This window comes from Micropterus salmoides, unplaced genomic scaffold (assembly GCF_014851395.1).
Source record: "Micropterus salmoides isolate LMB-PRFRI ecotype aquatic unplaced genomic scaffold, ASM1485139v1 Ms_hic_scaffold_19, whole genome shotgun sequence".
Lineage (NCBI taxonomy): Eukaryota > Metazoa > Chordata > Actinopteri > Centrarchiformes > Centrarchidae > Micropterus > Micropterus salmoides.
Window position 1 is genome coordinate 671,000 of NW_024041039.1, and position 20,077 is coordinate 691,076.

The window sequence follows — 20,077 nt, forward strand, 5'->3', positions numbered from 1 at the left end:
AAACCAGGCCTCTGACCTCTAAAACCAGGCCTCTGACCTCTAAAACCAGCCTCTGACCTCTAAAACCAGGCCTCTGACCTTTGAAAAGCCTCTGAACTTTGATCTCTAAAACCAGCCCTCTGACCTCTAAAACCAGGCTTCTGACCTTTGAAATAAGGCCTCTGAACTTTGATCTCTAAAACCAGGCCTCTGATCTCTGAAACCAGCCCTCTGACTCTAAAACCAGCCCTCTGACCTCTAAAACCAGGCCTCTGACTTCTGATCTCTAAAACCACCCTCTGACCTCTAAACCAGGCTTCTGACCTTTGAAATAAGGCCTTGAACTTTGATCTCTAAAACCAGGCCTCTGATCTCTGAAACCAGCCCTCTGACCTCTAAAACCAGCCCTCTGACCTCTAAAACCAGGCCTCTGACTTCTGATCTCTAAAACCAGGCCTCTGACTTCTGATCTCTAAAACCAGGCCTCTGACCTCTTAAACCAGGCCTCTGACCTCTGAACCAGGCCTCTGACCTCTGAAACCAGGCCTCTGACCTCTGAAACCAGGCCTCTGACCTCTGAAACCAGGCCTCTGACCTCTGATCTCTAAACCAGGCCTCTGACCCTGATCTCTGAAACCAGGCCTCTGATCTCTGAAACCAGGCCTCTGACCTCTGAAACCAGGCCTCTGACCTCTGAAACCAGGTCTTGACCTCTGAAACCGCCCTCTGACCTCTGATCTCGAAACCAGGCCTCTGACCTCTGAAACCAGCCCTCTGACCTCTAAAACCAGGCCTCTGAACTTTGATCTCTAAAACCAGGCCTTGACCTCTAAAACCAGGCCTCTGACTTCTGATCTCTAAAACCAGGCCTCTGACCTCTAAAACCAGGCCTCTGACTTCTGACCTCTAAACCAGCCCTCTGACCTCTAAAACAGGCCTCTGACTTCTGACCTCTGAAACCAGGCCTCTGACCTCTAAAACCAGGCCTCTGACCTCTGAAACCAGGCCTCTGACCTCTAAAACCAGGCCTCTGACCTCTAAAACCAGCCCTCTGACCTCTAAAACCAGGCCTCTGACCTTTGAAATAAGGCCTCTGAACTTTGATCTCTAAAACCAGCCCTCTGACCTCTAAAACCAGGCTCTGACCTTTGAAATAAGGCCTCTGAACTTTGATCTCTAAAACCAGGCCTCTGATCTCTGAAACCAGCCCTCTGACCTCTAAAACCAGCCCTCTGACCTCTAAAACCAGGCCTCTGACTTTGATCTCTAAACCAGCCCTCTGACCTCTAAAACCAGGCCTTTGACCTCTTAAACCAGGCCTCTGCCTCTGAAACCAGGCCTCTGACCTCTAAAACCAGGCCTCTGAACTCTGAAACCAGGCCTCTGACCTCTGAAACCAGGCCTCTGACCTCTGAAACCAGGCCTCTGACCTCTGATCTCTGAAACCAGGCCTCTGACCTCTGATCTTGAAACCAGGCCTCTGATCTCTGAAACCAGGTCTCTGACTCTGAAACCAGCCCTGACCTCTGATCTCTGAAACCAGGCCTCTGACCTCTGAAACCAGCCCTCTGACCTCTGAAACCAGCCCTCTGACCTCTGAAACCAGCCCTCTGACCTCTGAAACCAGTCTTGACCTCTGAAACCAGCCTCTGACCTCTGAAACCAGCCCTCTGACCTCTGAAACCAGGCCTCTGACCTCTGAACCAGCCCTCTGACCTCTAAAACCAGGCCTCTGACCTCTGACCTCTGAAACCAGCCCTCTGACCTCTGATCTCTGAAACCAGGCCTCTGACCTCTGAAACCAGCCTCTGACCTCTAAAACCAGGCCTCTGACCTCTGAAACCAGGCCCTGACTCTGACCTCTAAAACCAGGCCTCTGACTTCTGACCTCTAAAACCAGGCCTCTGACTTCTGACCTCTAAAACCAGGCCTCTGACCTCTGAAACCAGGCCTCTGACTTCTGATCTCTAAAACCAGCCCTCTGACCTCTAAACCAGGCCTCTGACTTCTGACCTCTGAAACCAGGCCTCTGACCTCTGAAACCAGGCCTATGACCTCTAAAACCAGCCCTCTGACCTCTAAAACCAGGCCTCTGACCTTTGAAATAAGGCCTCTGAACTTTGATCTCTAAAACCAGCCCTCTGACCTCTAAAACCAGGCTTCTGACCTTTGAAATAAGGCCTCTGACTTTGATCTCTAAAACCAGGCCTCTGATCTCTGAAACCAGCCCTCTGACCTCTAAAACCAGCCCTCTGACCTCTAAAACCAGGCCTCTGACTTCTGATCTCTAAAACCAGCCCTCTGACCTCTAAAACCAGGCCTTGACCTCTTAAACCAGGCCTCTGACCTCTGAAACCAGGCCTCTGACCTCTAAAACCAGGCCTCTGAACTCTGAAACCAGGCCTCTGACCTCTGAAACCAGGCCTCTGACCTCTGAAACCAGGCCTCTGACCTCTGATCTCTGAAACCAGGCCTCTGACCTCTGATCTCTGAAACCAGGCCTCTGATCTCTGAAACCAGGCCTCTGACCTCTGAAACCAGCCCTCTGACCTCTGAAACCAGGTCTCTGACCTCTGAAACCAGCCCTCTGACCTCTGATCTCTGAAACCAGGCCTCTGACCTCTGAAACCAGCCCTCTGACCTCTAAAACCAGGCCTCTGACCTCTGAAACCAGCCCTCTGACCTCTGAAACCAGCCTCTGACCTCTGAAACCAGCCCTCTGACCTCTGAAACCAGGTCTCTGACCTCTGAAACCAGCCCTCTGACCTCTAAAACCAGGCCTTGACCTCTGACCTCTGAAACCAGCCCTCTGACCTCTGAAACCAGGTCTCTGACCTCTGAAACCAGCCCTCTGACCTCTGATCTCTGAAACCAGGCCTTGACCTCTGACCTCTGAAACCAGCCCTCTGACCTCTGATCTCTAAAACCAGGCCTCTGACCTCTAAAACCAGGCCTCTGACTTCTGATCTCTAAAACCAGGCCTCTGACCTCTAAAACCAGGCCTCTGACCTCTGATCTCTGAAACCAGGCCTCTGACCTCTGACCTCTGAAACCAGCCCTCTGACCTCTAAAACCAGCCCTCTGACCTCTAAAACCAGGCCTCTGACCTCTGAAACCAGCCCTCTGACCTCTGATCTCTAAAACCAGGCCTCTGACCTCTAAAACCAGGCCTCTGACTTCTGATCTCTAAAACCAGGCCTCTGACCTCTAAAACCAGGCCTCTGACTTCTGACCTCTAAAACCAGCCCTCTGACCTCTAAAACCAGCCCTCTGACCTCTAAAACCAGGCCTCTGACCTCTAAAACCAGGCCTCTGACCTCTGAAACCAGGCCTCTGACCTCTAAAACCAGCCCTCTGACCTCTAAAACCAGGCCTCTGACCTTTGAAATAAGGCCTCTGAACTTTGATCTCTAAAACCAGCCCTCTGACCTCTAAAACCAGGCTTCTGACCTTTGAAATAAGGCCTCTGAACTTTGATCTCTAAAACCAGGCCTCTGATCTCTGAAACCAGCCCTCTGACCTCTAAAACCAGCCCTCTGACCTCTAAAACCAGGCCTCTGACTTCTGATCTCTAAAACCAGCCCTCTGACCTCTAAAACCAGGCCTTTGACCTCTTAAACCAGGCCTCTGACCTCTAAAACCAGGCCTCTGAACTCTGAAACCAGGCCTCTGACCTCTGAAACCAGGCCTCTGACCTCTGAAACCAGGCCTCTGACCTCTGATCTCTGAAACCAGGCCTCTGACCTCTGATCTCTGAAACCAGGCCTCTGATCTCTGAAACCAGGTCTCTGACCTCTGAACCAGCCCTCTGACCTCTGACTCTGAAACCAGGCCTCTGACCTCTGAAACCAGCCCTCTGACCTCTAAAACCAGGCCTCTGACCTCTGAAACCAGGCCTCTGACCTCTGAAACCAGCCCTCTGACCTCTGAAACCAGGTCTCTGACCTCTGAAACCAGCCCTCTGACCTCTGACCTCTGAAACCAGCCCTCTGACCTCTAAAACCAGGCCTCTGACCTCTGACCTCTGAAACCAGCCCTCTGACCTCTGATCTCTGAAACCAGGCCTCTGACCTCTGAAACCAGGCCTCTGACCTCTGAAACCAGGCCTCTGACCTCTGAAACCAGGCCTCTGACTTCTGATCTCTAAAACCAGGCCTCTGACCTCTAAAACCAGGCCTCTGACTTCTGACCTCTAAAACCAGCCCTCTGACCTCTAAAACCAGGCCTCTGACCTCTGAAACCAGCCCTCTGACCTCTAAAACCAGGCCTCTGACCTCTGAAACCAGGCCTCTGACTTCTGATCTCTAAAACCAGGCCTCTGACCTCTAAAACCAGGCCTCTGACTTCTGACCTCTAAAACCAGGCCTCTGACTTCTGACCTCTAAAACCAGGCCTCTGACCTCTGAAACCAGGCCTCTGACCTCTGATCTCTAAAACCAGCCCTCTGACCTCTAAAACCAGGCCTCTGACTTCTGATCTCTAAAACCAGCCCTCTGACCTCTGAAACCAGGCCTCTGACCTCTGAAACCAGCCCTCTGACCTCTAAAACCAGGCCTCTGACTTCTGACCTCTAAAACCAGGCCTCTGACCTCTGACCTCTAAAACCAGCCCTCTGACCTCTAAAACCAGGCCTCTGACTTCTGACCTCTAAAACCAGCCCTCTGACCTCTAAAACCAGGCCTCTGACTTCTGACCTCTGAAACCAGGCCTCTGACCTCTGAAACCAGGCCTCTGACCTCTAAAACCAGCCCTCTGACCTCTAAAACCAGCCCTCTGACCTTGAAATAAGGCCTCTGAACTTTGATCTCTAAAACCAGCCCTCTGACCTCTAAAACCAGGCCTCTGACCTTTGAAATAAGGCCTCTGAACTTTGATCTCTAAAACCAGCCCTCTGACCTCTAAAACCAGGCCTCTGACCTTTGAAATAAGGCCTCTGAACTTTGATCTCTAAAACCAGGCCTCTGATCTCTAAAACCAGGCCTCTGACCTCTAAAACCAGCCCTCTGACCTCTAAAACCAGGCCTCTGACTTCTGATCTCTAAAACCAGCCCTCTGACCTCTAAAACCAGCCCTCTGACCTCTAAAACCAGGCCTCTGACCTCTTAAACCAGGCCTCTGACCTCTGAAACCAGCCCTCTGACCTCTAAAACCAGGCCTCTGAACTCTGAAACCAGGCCTCTGACCTCTGAAACCAGGCCTCTGACCTCTGACCTCTGAAACCAGGCCTCTGACCTCTGATCTCTGAAACCAGGCCTCTGATCTCTGAAACCAGGCCTCTGATCTCTGAAACCAGCCCTCTGACCTCTGAAACCAGGTCTCTGACCTCTGAAACCAGCCCTCTGACCTCTGATCTCTGAAACCAGGCCTCTGACCTCTGAAACCAGCCCTCTGACCTCTAAAACCAGGCCTCTGACCTCTGAAACCAGCCCTCTGACCTCTGAAACCAGCCCTCTGACCTCTGAAACCAGCCCTCTGACCTCTGAAACCAGGTCTCTGACCTCTGAAACCAGCCCTCTGACCTCTGAAACCAGCCCTCTGACCTCTAAAACCAGGCCTCTGACCTCTGACCTCTGAAACCAGCCCTCTGACCTCTGATCTCTGAAACCAGGCCTCTGACCTCTGAAACCAGCCCTCTGACCTCTAAAACCAGGCCTCTGACCTCTGAAACCAGCCCTCTGACCTCTGAAACCAGCCCTCTGACCTCTGAAACCAGCCCTCTGACCTCTGAAACCAGGTCTCTGACCTCTGAAACCAGCCCTCTGACCTCTGATCTCTGAAACCAGCCTCTGACCTCTGAAACCAGCCCTCTGACCTCTAAAACCAGGCCTCTGACCTCTGACATCTGAAACCAGGCCTCTGACATCTGAAACCAGTCCTCTGACCTCTGAAACCAGTCCCCAGACCTCTGAAACCAGCCCTCTGACCTCTGAAACCAGTTCTCTGACCTCTGAAACCAGTTCTCTGACCTCTGAAACCAGTCCCCAGACCTCTGAAACCAGGCCTCTGACCTCTGAAACCAGTCCCCAGACCTCTGAAACCAGGCCTCTGACCTCTGAAACCAGTCCCCAGACCTCTGAAACCAGTTCTCTGACCTCTGAAACCAGTCCCCAGACCTCTGAAACCAGTTCTCTGACCTCTGAAACCAGTTCTCTGACCTCTGAAACCAGTCCCCAGACCTCTGAAACCAGTTCTCTGACCTCTGAAACCAGTCCCCAGACCTCTGAAACCAGGTCTCTGACGTTTGACCCTCGCTGGCAGATGATGAAACTTCTTTGTAAGCACAGCAGTTGGTTTCAGGTGAAAGTGTCGGTCATCCAGGCAGCAGAAGTTTGATCTTATCTCTGTTCAACACAACACAAGTTCAACATTTCAACACACTGATCACAGTTTGTCTTCATCACCTTAAGGGGGCTATATGTAAGTTTTTCAATGAAAATCATTAAATGTTTATTGTCTTATTGTCAGTGGGCTCAAAACCCACTTAGAAATTAAGCCCACGCCTGTTTTCTCTGTTGCTTCCATCAGACACTATTCTGCTTTAAATGTGAGGTCTCCCGAGCGCTCAGACTACAGCAACAACACGGCAGCTAACGACATGCAGTCCGCACCATAAAACAACCGGCTCACAGTAAAACACGGGCTCCACGTAAGGATCCAAAACAGCAGTAAAGGTTTATGTGCTGAAGCCCATCAGACCAAACAGGTTCAGATGATGTCGAGTAAGAACAAAGTGAGCATCAGTAAAGCTGGAGAAACAGAGAAAGTCACATTAGCTCGCCAGCTAATGCCGAGAGGTTGCTAGAGTTATCCGGTGCAAAGTTCTATCTCTTTCCACATTACTTCACCAACTAACATGACCCATGTTACTATCCTGTGTACCACTGTTGGTTTAGCCTGAAAAGATGTAACGGTGAAAAGTAAATGTGGACCGATTTGTTTACTATCGTTAGCCTATAGTGATGCAGCCATGAACAGCCAGCTAACGCTACAGTAGCTCAGACCTGCCGCTGTTTGCTTCGTAATGTTCAGTTTAGGTTTACTGTGGTTTTAATGATACTCAGGTACACGGCTTCTCCACCTGGGAGGATTGAGCCGATGTGCGGCTCGCTGCGCTGAATTAAAGGTACGCCGCCGTGTTGATCCGCCTCTGAGACGGGAACGTTGAAGTAACAGAGCCTGAACATGTCTGAGTGAAAAGCCACAGCCTGCATGCTGCTGTTCCTGCAGCATTTCTGTATGAAAGCGGTTGTGTTTCGGATTCTGCTGGCTCATGAGTTCCAGACACACGTACGAGCACACGCCTGGTAGCAATCTTAGAACCGCACCGCTAGTGGCCGCTGGAAACTCCATGATGCGCCTTTAAATAAAAACTTGATATGAAATGGAGACCTCTGCAGCAAATCCTCAGAAACTAGTCCCAAGACCTCTCTAGGCCTTGGACTTTTGACCTGAGGAGGTTTATAAGCTGATCAGGGCTGGACTGGTAATCTGGCACACCAGGCAAATTGACAAGAGTTAAAAAGTCTTTGGCTGCAACTATTGTTAATTAATTAAAAAACATTTTTATTGTGTTATTCTAATCACTGTATTTTGTCTACTTGATTTCATTTTCTTGTCGGATGTTCTTTTTACATAAATTCAAAATAAACATAATCAGAAATCTAGATCTAGATAAAAATCCACTTTTTATACCATTTTACATGCTAGTAGTTGTAGAGTCCAGTTTCTAAACTGGTTCAACTCACTGCAGTCTTCATTTGCGTAGAAAATGTAAAACAAGGAAGATGCCAAACAAAAAACATTTCTCATATTTCATTAAGATCTAGTTTTATGGATTAATAAGTGGACAGGGAGGTTTCAGATGTGTGATAACATCTTTTCTTTCTTCCCCATTTTTAAATGTCTTGATTAAGCTGAGGACTGCCTGTCCTGCCCCGCCCTCCCCCTATAAATTACTGCAAACAGCATCACCGCCTCCACTTGTACAGCTGAAGACAGCAGAAAGCTTCCTCCACCTGAGCAGGTAAATAAACCACCAACAGCAGTTTGTCCAGAGCTGAATTCCGTCCAGAACCTGGTTTCACTTTGCTGCAGGTTCATTTAGTTTTGAATCTTTCCTGTTGCAGCTTGTTGGAGACGAGCAGCTTGTTGGAAACAGCAGTGAAGGTGAGAAACTTTTCGATCATTTAGGAGTTGAACTGATTAACTGGGAGGTCAACTAAACACTGATGTTCTGCTGTTCAGATGAATCTCCTGCCCTGGATGATGCTGGTGTTCCTGCTCTCAGCTGGGACCAATTTGGCTGATGTGGACGTGAACTGGCTGGCTGGGATTGTAGAGGCCATCACAACGCACGTCAGGAGTCAGTGAGTAAACTCACAGTGGGACTGTATTTTATTATATACGTGTCCGTTAACTAAAAATGTAAAAATCCTCATTAGCTCTGGTCCCTTTAATCTGTCCAGTCAGATAGTTTTATGTCAATTCAATTCAAATTTGCTTTATTGGCATGAATGTTAATAGAACAGTTTTTACAGAGCTTTAAGAGAAATACGTTGTCTCCAGGTTTGGAAATATCTGCCTCCACATACAAAAGTTCAAACAACGGAGGTGAACTTGACAGAAACGGCAGTCTGATGTGACTCTGTGAAGCCGGACTTTTGTCGATAGCAAACTTATGACTTCGATACGATACCTGCCTAAATATGTCGATACCCAAAAATCCAACACATCAGGAAAAGTAACGGAGAAAAAGAAACGACAGAACGCGAAACTTAAAATTCAGTTTTTACTCTTATATATAATATATAATAATATATCTACTGTAGATCTTTTGAGAGAGTCTGTTAATTAATTAATTAATTGTCTTTTTAAAGAGAAAATACACTCAGAGTTCCAGACTTTAAGTTAATGTACTTTGACATAATGATATAATCTGACGTCCCCTATGCTTTTTTTGATGTCTTTGTCTAGTTTACTTTATATTTGCAGCCAGACATCACATATTAAACAGCGTCGTGGCCTAATCACGCTTATAATTTTGTATTGTATGACATTAACCATCCTATGCAACTATTTACATTCTGATCAGTTGTAAATTATTGTTAATTTCACCTGAAAACACAGTTTTGTTCACACTCAGAAGAGCTGATTGACTTTCATTGCTGGTCAGCTCTCTGCGATCTTTCTTTTCCTGGGTTTACGGGGACGTACTGTGTTTATGGTGCTGGTGTTGTTCGGTTTTTAATTTTAGCTGGTGAACTTCTGAGGACAGAAATGTTAGAACTGTCGTGTTCTGTAAGAACTTTGCATTTAATTTTCTTTCTCCCCCTAGTGGTCATCTGGGGGTAATTCATTATGTTCATATATAATTCTTACATTGTTTTAATTGGTTGATTTTGTCACATGATGCAGTCTGATCAGGAAATACATTAGTAGCTACATGCCGTGCGTTCAGCTTGCAGCTCCAGTCACCTTATCCTTTTCCCATTCTGCTTGGGCCTTGGGAAAGCATCACTTGTAATTTGTATTTTAATTTATAGTTAATTACATTGATACACAAGTGTCATGTAAGACATTCTGTGATGTTACTTGAATATTTGTTTACATGTGAAACTGCCAACGTTAAACTAGCTATTGTATTATTGTATAGCCTTTCTGTGAAGAGGTCGCCCATAGTTTATGTTAGTTTTAGCAGTTGAGCTCTATGGAGGACTGATCCTGACAAATTCAGAAATAAATACAGAAATAAATAAATGCTCAATAAATAAATAAGCAAACTGAAAACACTGTCTGTCAGAGTGTCCACATGAAAGACATGGCTGGTAGTGTCTTCAAACAGAGTTGCTAAACACCTCAGCGCACTGAAGGAAGCCATCTGACTGTGTGCAAGCAGAGAAGGCCTAGAGCTCTTCCATCTGACTGGTCCACCAATAGGGGAGAAGTTCACCCCTTGAGACCCCGCCCCTCCTCATTTGCATAACAAGGCAGAAATGCATAGAGAAATGTAAAAAGGACAGACAGAAATAAATACCACTGGGGAAATAAATAGGGTAGAAAATGCAACGGAAGAATAAAACAGACAGAAATATTAACACACACATAAATAAATATATTTAAAAAAGAAGTAATTAATAAATAAAGTTGAAGATTATAACGGACAATAAATAAATAAGGTAATTATTACAAAGGTGAATAAGTAAAGAAGCTAATTAAAATAGATATATACATTTATGTCTCCTTGTATAATTTAATTACTGCCTACATTTATTTATTTACTTAATTTAATCGGATGCTTATTTATTTATTGAGCATTTATTTATTTCTGTATTTATTTCTGAATTTGTCAGGATCGGTCCTCCATAGAGCTGCACGTACTATATTTACAAGTTACCAGCTTGAACGTAAAGCTGGATGTAATATGTTTATGTTACAACTTTGTAGCTTAGCTGTAGATTATTTTATGTCTGGTGATGTATAACATGTTTGAATAGCATTCAGTGATTGATGCTCTCTTTCTGTATCATTTCAGTTTTACAAAATTCCTTCATGAGAATTACGACAACAGTAAAGAGCCTTGAACTTTACTCCAGCCTCTGACTTTCTCTTGAAGCCTGTTAGCCATCTGTCAGTGTGTACAGTCCCTCACACTGAGGACAGAATAAAAACATAAAGAGTATAAGATCTGTTGGTGCTTTCACAGTCAGAGTTTATGATCTGACGGGCATCTATGAGACTTTCTGGAGTGAAGAACTTTGTTGCACACATGGACAAACCTTCAGCTTAAACTCCTTCTAGTCTCTCAGCAGCTTTGTTTTGTTTTGTTACAGTTTGTGCATCTTTCTCCTTCAACAGGTACGGGATAACAGGCCAGTACTTTCTGGCCACAAACATCCCGCTGAACCAGGACCCAAACACACTTTACAAGATCCTTCCGAAAAACGATGTTGGAGATCTAGTTCAAAGGCGGAACAGAGTAATGACAAGTACCAAAATGGTCATAGCTAGACCAAGAGAAACCTCCGGTGAACATGCAGATCCTCGAGTACTCAAAGACTTGGACAAATTGAAGCTAAACAGCCAGGGAAACTTCCTGCTCATCTACTCCTACCTCTCCCCATGTTCAACCAGGTGTGCAAACCCCCAACACAAGGACAACATCCTTAAATACTTTATTAACTATGCCCTTTCATCTTGGAATCATAATTATGCCTTTGTGTTTAAAAAAGTCTTTGATCAGCCTCAGGGTTATCCAGTCCCTAGAGAACAGTTAATAGAAGCACTGCAACACCTCGGGAATTCTGGGCTTGGTCTCAGAAACATTTACCGCTGTTTCAAACCAGAACAATCAACATTTCAGTGCTACAGCTGCTCGTTACAGAAGACAGTTTCAGAAGTTTGTGTTAATAACAACTTTGAGCCGGGACAGGAAGGAAACGACAACAACGTAATCAGTGGCAACAGTAGAGGTGGAGGTGCAAGCAGCAGCAACACAGGGCAAAGCAGAGGTGCAAGCAGCAGCAACACAGGGCAAAGCAGAGGTGCAAGCAGCAGCAACACAGGGCAAAGCAGAGGTGCAAGCAGAAGCAACACAGGGCAAAGCAGAGGTGCAAGCAGAAGCAACACAGGGCAAAGCAGAGGTGCAAGCAGCAGCAACACAGGGCAAAGCAGAGGTGCAAGCAGCAGCAACACAGGGCAAAGCAGAGGTGCAAGCAGCAGCAACACAGGGCAAAGCAGAGGTGCAAGCAGCAGCAACACAGGGCAAAGCAGAGGTGCAAGCAGCAGCAACACAGGGCAAAGCAGAGGTGCAAGCAGCAGCAACACAGGGCAAAGCAGAGGTGCAAGCAGAAGCAACACAGGGCAAAGCAGAGGTGCAAGCAGCAGCAACACAGGGCAAAGCAGAGGTGCAAGCAGAAGCAACACAGGGCAAAGCAGAGGTGCAAGCAGCAGCAACACAGGGCAAAGCAGAGGTGCAAGCAGCAGCAACACAGGGCAAAGCAGAGGTGCAAGCAGAAGCAACACAGGGCAAAGCAGAGGTGCAAGCAGCAGCAACACAGGGCAAAGCAGAGGTGCAAGCAGCAGCAACACAGGGCAAAGCAGAGGTGCAAGCAGCAGCAACACAGGGCAAAGCAGAGGTGCAAGCAGCAGCAACACAGGGCAAAGCAGAGGTGCAAGCAGCAGCAACACAGGGCAAAGCAGAGGTGCAAGCAGCAGCAACACAGGGCAAAGCAGAGGTGCAAGCAGCAGCAACACAGGGCAAAGCAGAGGTGCAAGCAGCAGCAACACAGGGCAAAGCAGAGGTGCAAGCAGAAGCAACACAGGGCAAAGTAGAGGTGGATTCAGAAGCAGAGTTTAGAGCCGTTCAGGGCTCTGCTGGGAGATTCGGGTGGTTTATCAGAACCTGGATCCTGACTGTGCTTATTATCGCAGTAGTTTTCTGTCATATAACAAGCTGAGCTACAAAGACTTGCATGTCTCTATGAATACAACCAGGGTGCAGATTATACAGTGACAAACGGGGGGGGTCAACTTTTTTTCCAGGTTCAAAAGAAAACCCAGTACAGCACAGACGAGGGCTTCCGTGAGCTAAAATCTTACAATGCTTACAATATCCCTGCTTATTTAACTAACGTCATCAGTCTGTGGATGATGATTTACATTTCATTTAGCTGACGCTTTTATCCAAAGCGACTTTCAATTGCTGTACATGTCGGAGGTCGCACGCCTCTGGAGCAACGAGGGGTTAAGTGTCTCGCTCCGGGACATATTGGTGGATGGGTCACAGTGGGGGATTGAACGCGGGTGTCTCACACCAAAGGCACGTGTCTTATCCACTGTTTCATCACCCATGTTCAAAGAAATCAAATTCATTACACCAGTTGATGGGGGCCACGTACCACACGACAACTTCTGTAGTCAGAAGTCACTAAGTGCTCTAGAGCAAAGCTGCCAGCAGGTCAGACCCGCAACAGCCGACCATCATGGCTGCTCAAACCAGACCCACACAGTGTTGATACAGAACTAAAGACACATAAAAACAGTCTGCAATATTATCTCTATTATCTAATTCTTATCATTCTCATCAAGTTAAAGTTTCAGCTAATATCTCCTTTCCTCTTGCTCATGCTGACTGTGAATCATTCAGACACTGTTGTTGGGGAACTTTGGGAGCTCCAGAGGTAAAACTAATGTCATGTTTATTGTGACTCACAAAAGACTCCAAATGAAATAATAAACTCTATACTGATGTAAAAATGTATCTCCACAATAACTAATTCCCAATTTCACTGCTCAAGCCTAAACACCAGTGTTAGCTGACAATTACATAAAATATTAAATTACATAGTTATAATGAAACGGGCTCTCAGCTAGCTAACATCAGATAGCTCATTTTAAGTAAAAGAAATGCTAATAATGAATCTCTGAAGGTGGGAAAGTAAGTGTATAAAAGCAGCTGGATAGATAACCACTGACTGCGACTGATGCAGACGGACACGACGTTCAACTAACGTCAATGTTAGGAAATGGTACGGTCCATTTTAGGGGTATGGTATGGGAAATATATTGTAATATTTACAAATACAGGTAAGAAAGATCCCAGAACTGTTGGTTTTGCCTCTTTTGGGGGCTCCAAGCGTTAACTAGGGGCGTCAGACCCCCAAATCCCCCCCGTAATTCCTATTAGTGTCGCAAACCAACTGACTGCTGCAGCTAAAGCAGTAAACGGGTTTACCAAGAGTCCGCAGTCCAGACTCAGACCTTTATGTACCTCTATTGAGAAAACCTTTTAGAGTCTGCACTGAAGCAAAGAACTTTACCAACATCTTTAAATGCCTTTGTGTCAAAAACGTTGAATGTAAAGTAGCAGAAGTATGAAACAATGTATTAGTGAATTATCCTGTGGCATTCAGCAAATAATTATATGTTTAATAATGATATTTGTTTGTTAACAGCACTTTTATTTTCTCAATGCAAAGCCTTTTTCTTGTGCTGCATGTTCATCTTGAATAAAGCTTGATTCAGCATCAAACCCTGTCTGACTTCCATCCCAACTACGACCAAAAAGATCAACAGACAATCAAATAACAATTGATAAACTAAGAAAGTATTTCAGTTGTTTGTTCAGGTGGGGATGAACTTCCAGAGAATCTGCAGCTCCACTCGGCTTTACGGATCTTTAGACTGACTTTCAGCTCGTTGTTTAAGGTGCCAAGAAAGTGACCCCCTTGGACTTCTTTGGTCTGATGTTCACAAGAGTCACGACAGCAGACTCAGATCTGCCTGAGAGAGTAGCAGAAAAACAATGACATGTTTGGGTGTATTTTTTGAATTATCTGCTTGAACGTTCAAAGTCAGGCTGTGAAAAGCAGGAGAACGCTTGGTTTTAGTAACGACTTAAACCAGGTCAACCTTTCCTGCATGCGTTCATGTCATCTCCACCCTGGCCAGGAGGATTTTAGGCTGCTTTCACACCTAGACCGCTTTGTTTTCTTCCGAATCAGTTTGAATACATCACTTGTCGCCATTACGTTACTACCTCATGAGCACCAGTTTTGCCCTATATTTTATATTTATGTGCCGTATATAAGGCACAACTACCCACTCAGTACAATTTCAACCCACTGAGGTTAAAACCTGACGTGTAGTAGCTTCTTTTAGCTACTAAAGGATGGTGTTTTGTTTGCAACTATCCTGTGTAATCAGAAAAATATAATCAGATTTGTTTATAGTTTTAATTGTTTAATCTAGGATTCATTGATTTTTAAAATATATATAATATGACTTTCAGGAGATTCTAGTGGTAGAAAGGGGGATAAGGATTCATCCAAAAATATATAAAAACATTGTGGTAAAGTTCTGCTGCTACTAGGGTGGTAATGGCGCAGTGGATAAGACGCCAGCATTTGGTGTGAGACACCTGTGTTCAATTCCCAAGTGACCCATCCAGCAATGTGTCCCTCAGCAAGACACTTAACCCCTCATTGCTCCAGAGACGTGCAACCTTATTTGGCAGTTGTAAGTGGCTTTGGATGAAAGTGTCAAACCAAAATTAAGTTGGATGAAGGACCATAATGAAAGGCCACTGGATGGCAGCAATGGACAAGAAATTCACAGCTGATGTTAGATCTGGTCTGAACATCTGGCTGTTTGTTAACTGTGGAAATGAAAACGTTAACTTGTATTTGACTTCATGTTGAAATAAATACATAAATACATAAAATACGCATTCAGTCACTAATATTATTTTCTTTGATCATATCATTATTAGAACTCTTAATATACGTTGCTAGTAAAAAAGCTGAAGGCACGACATCAGGATGGGACCAACTCCGCCTCCTTCTGAGCTGGGAAAACCCTGGAGGACCTTCATTATTTAACTTTCATGTGCGCCGGACAAATCATTAAAGGCAATAAGATCTGTTCTCATATCTACGCTGATGATGAAAAACACTGAGGTCTTCACTGATTGTGGTCTCAGTTTTAAAAAGAACCTGAAAGCAAAAACTAAATCAGCTTTCTACCATCTCAAACACAAACTGACAGCTTATGGCAGAACATGACTTGAAAAACTCAGTCATGCTTTTATTTCCAGCAGTGTCGACTACTGCAGTGGTCTTTAGTCCTCAGACCTCTGAAACCAGGTCTCTGACGTTTGACCCTCGCTGACAGATGATGAAACCTCTTTGTAAGCACAGCAGTTGGTTTCAGGTGAAAGTGTCGGTCATCCAGGCAGCAGAAGTCGTCATCTTATCTCTGTTCAACACTGAGGAAGTTCAACTTTTCAACACACTGATCACAGTTTGTCTTCATCACCTTTTTCTAAATAGCTGAAAGTTCGATGCCCACGAATTTCTATTCAGATTTTAACCCTTGCAAACTTGAGGCATCTTTCCCAGGTTTTAATCAGTATGTCACATGACAAGTGCTGTGGTAATGTAAAAACTGACTGCAACACCGGGCCAGGATCCATCTCTTGTGACCCCCTTTTCAGATGGACAGTGGAACAACACAGGGTCAGATCAGTGTTGTCCATAATAAAGTCCACAGGCCCAGATGGGATTTCGGCTTTTCTGCTGAGGAGCTGACCCTGTGTCATTGCTCTGGTGCCTGAGAAGGTCTGTCCATCTGAAAACAAAGACTTCAGACCAAGAGCTTTAACCTCAATTGTGATGAAATGTTTGGGAAAAAACTGATCTCTTTACTCAAATAGCAGAGAGACCCACTGTGAGCAGCTGGATTTCAGGTGAGAGACCTCTGTAACTAGTCCTCAGACCAGGGCTGGACTGGTAATCTGACATCCTTCAGATGGCTGGCGCCAAATACACGAAAATAACCGATATTTTTGCTACCGGGGCTGCAGTAGTTTTAACATCAGCTGCGATACCCTGCGTAGTGCAGCACAGGCACTTGAAGGAGTAAAGGCGAGCTGTGGCCGCTACCAGTCAATGATGATAGCGAGTGACAAAGTGAGCAGGAGGAGAGTGGAGGTGAAGCGGTAAGCATGGAGGGTCATTAACACTGGGGACACTGGGGACATGTAGGCTACCAACCACCTTTTAGAAAATAGCTCACTCCAAAAAAGGTTCATTAACAAATTAAAATGCTATGAAAAAGGTTTATTTGCACAATAACCCTGCAATGCAAATCGAGAAGAAACATCTGCATTGTCCAAAAAAAGTAACCTAGGCTAAAAACAATAATAAGCTGCATTGCTTACTACCATTACTGCATTCTATTCTGTTCTATTTTTATGTTTTCACCTGCCACCTGAATTTAGTTCTTCTCTGGTGCAGAAAAAGTCTCCAGGATCCAGAAAATTAAGTGCTCAAAAATGCCGATGTTTTTTGTCCCAGTCCAGCCCTGCCTCAGACCTCTGCAACCAGGCCTAAGACTTCTAAACCCAGGCCTCAGACCTCTGCATCCAGGCCCCAGACCTCTAAAACCAGGCCTCAGACATCTGCAACCAGTCCCCAGACCTCTGCAACCAGGTCTAAGACCTCTAAAACCAGGCCTCAGACCTCTGCAACCAGGCCCAAGACCTCTAAAACCAGGTCTAAGACCTCTAAAACCAGGCCTCAGACCTCTGCAACCAGGCCTCAGACCTCTGCAACCAGGCCCAAGACCTCTAAAACCAGGTCTAAGACCTCTAAAACCAGGCCTCAGACCTCTGCAACCAGGTCTAAGACCTCTAAAACCAGGCCTCAGACCTCTGCGACCAGGCCCAAGACCTCTGCGACCAAGCCTCAGACCTCTGCAACCAGTCCCCAGACCTCTGCAACCAGGTCTAAGACCTCTAAAACCAGGCCTCAGACCTCTGCAACCAGGCCCAAGACCTCTAAAACCAGGTCTAAGACCTCTGAAACCAGGCCTCAGACCTCTAAAACCAGGTCTAAGACCTCTGCAACCAAGCCTCAGACCTCTGCAACCAGTCCCCAGACCTCTGCAACCAGGCCTCAGACCTCTGCAACCAGGCCTAAGACTTCTAAACCCAGGCCTCAGACATCTGCAACCAGTCCCCAGACCTCTGCAACCAGGTCTAAGACCTCTAAAACCAGGCCTCAGACCTCTGCATCAAGGCCCAAGACCTCTAAAACCAGGCCTCAGACATCTGCAACCAGTCCACAGACCTCTGCAACCAGGTCTAAGACCTCTAAAACCAGGCCTCAGACCTCTGCGACCAGGCCCAAGACCTCTGCGACCAAGCCTCAGACCTCTGCAACCAGGTCTAAGACCTCTAAAACCAGGCCTCAGACCTCTAAAACCAGGCCCAAGACCTCTGCGACCAAGCCTCAGACCTCTGCAACCAGGCCCAAGACCTCTAAAACCAGGTCTAAGACCTCTAAAACCAGGCCTCAGACCTCTGCGACCAGGCCCAAGACCTCTGCGACCAAGCCTCAGACCTCTGCAACCAGGCCCAAGACCTCTAAAACCAGGTCTAAGACCTCTAAAACCAGGCCTCAGACCTCTGCGACCAGGCCCCAGACCTCTGCGACCAAGCCTCAGACCTCTGCAACCAGGCCCAAGACCTCTAAAATCAAGCCCCAGACCTCTAAAACCAGTCCCCAGACCTCTGCAACCAGGCCCAAGACCTCTAAAACCAGCCTCAGACCTCTGCAACTAGTCCCCAGACCTCTGCAACCAGTCCCCAGACCTCTAAAACCAGTCCCCAGACCTCTAAAACCAGGCCTCTGACCTCTGAAACCAGGTCTCTGACCTCTAAAACCAGGCCTCTGACCTCTAAAACCAGTCTTCAGACCTCTAAAACCAGGCCTCAGACCTCTGCAATTAGTCCCCAGACCTCTGCAACCAGTCCCCAGACCTCTGCATCCAGTCCCCAGACCTCTAAAACCAGTCCCCAGACCTCTAAAACCAGTCCTCAGACCTCTGCAACCAGGCCTAAGACTTCTAAACCCAGGCCTCAGACCTCTGCATCCAGGCCCCAGACCTCTAAAACCAGGCCTCAGACATCTGCAACCAGTCCCCAGACCTCTAAAACCAGGTCTAAAACCTCTAAAACCAGGCCTCAGACATCTGCAACCAGTCCCCAGACCTCTGCAACCAGGTCTAAAACCTCTAAAACCAGGCCTCAGACCTCTGCGACCAGGCCCAAGACCTCTGCGACCAAGCCTCAGACCTCTGCAACCAGGCCCAAGACCTCTAAAACCAGGTCTAAGACCTCTAAAACCAGGCCTCAGACCTCTAAAACCAGGCCTCAGACCTCTAAAACCAGGTCTAAGACCTCTAAAACCAGGCCTCAGACCTCTGCAATTAGTCCCCAGACCGCTGCAATTAGTCCCCAGACCTCTGCATCCAGTCCCCAGACCTCTAAAACCAGTCCCCAGACCTCTAAAACCAGTCCCCAGACCTCTAAAACCAGTCCCCAGACCTCTAAAACCAGTCCCCAGACCTCTGCAACCAGTCCCCAGACCTCTGCATCCAGTCCCCAGACCTCTAAAACCAGTCCCCAGACCTCTAAAACCAGTCCTCAGACCTCTGCAACCAGGCCTAAGACTTCTAAACCCAGGCCTCAGACCTCTGCATCCAGGCCCCAGACCTCTAAAACCAGGCCTCAGACATCTGCAACCAGTCCCCAGACCTCTAAAACCAGGTCTAAAACCTCTAAAACCAGGCCTCAGACATCTGCAACCAGTCCCCAGACCTCTGCAACCAGGTCTAAAACCTCTAAAACCAGGCCTCAGACCTCTGCGACCAGGCCCAAGACCTCTGCGACCAAGCCTCAGACCTCTGCAACCAGGCCCAAGACCTCTAAAACCAGGTCTAAGACCTCTAAAACCAGGCCTCAGACCTCTAAAACCAGGCCTCAGACCTCTAAAACCAGGTCTAAGACCTCTAAAACCAGGCCTCAGACCTCTGCAATTAGTCCCCAGACCGCTGCAATTAGTCCCCAGACCTCTGCATCCAGTCCCCAGACCTCTAAAACCAGTCCCCAGACCTCTAAAACCAGTCCCCAGACCTCTAAAACCAGTCCCCAGACCTCTGCAACCAGGCCCAAGACCTCTGCAACCAGGCCTCAGACCTCTGCAACCAGTCCCCAGATCTCTGCAACCAGGCCTAAGACCTCTGAAACCAGGCCTCTGACGTTTGACCCTCGCTGACAGATGATGAAACCTCTTTGTAAACACAGCAGTTGGTTTCAGGTGAAAGTGTCGGTCATCCAGGCAGCAGAAGTCGTCATCTTATCTCTGTTCCACACTGAGGAAGTTCAACATTTCAACACACAGATCACAGATTGTCGTCTTCACCTTTTTCTAAACAGCTGAAAGTTCAGACTTTAAGGAATTAACAGACATCTGATCATTTCTTGAATCAGTCCTGATGAATTCTTTTTAAAATCAGTTGTAATTTCAGTCAGAAAGAGTGAACATCAGGGGTTTGTATCAGAGATTTATTGCAGGGCTCATTAACCTGCTATTAAAGGATTTTCTGATGACCTCTGGAGGTTTACAAGCTGGTAACGAACTGTATTAGTGAGTAAAGGCTCCCACTGATTTCCTGCATCTGGACTCTATGTGACAGTTAAAGATGATTTGTCTTTCTTTACTGACCACGAGCCACACAGAGAATCTAGATCTGAAAA

General features: G+C 46.8%; 1 protein-coding gene and 1 long non-coding RNA gene across 8 annotated transcripts in view; one reads left to right on the forward strand and one right to left on the reverse strand.

The window, feature by feature from the left end:
* The window catches only part of kiaa0586 (KIAA0586 ortholog), a 90,017-nt gene that overhangs the window by 17,295 nt on the left and 52,645 nt on the right, over positions 1-20,077 (reverse strand). The window lies entirely within an intron of this gene.
* LOC119909892 lies at positions 6,261-10,657 on the forward strand. The gene is made up of 6 exons (XR_005445564.1): positions 6,261-6,396; positions 6,505-6,625; positions 7,893-8,002; positions 8,106-8,145; positions 8,224-8,345; positions 10,511-10,657. It is a non-coding gene; the product is annotated as an uncharacterized LOC119909892 (long non-coding RNA).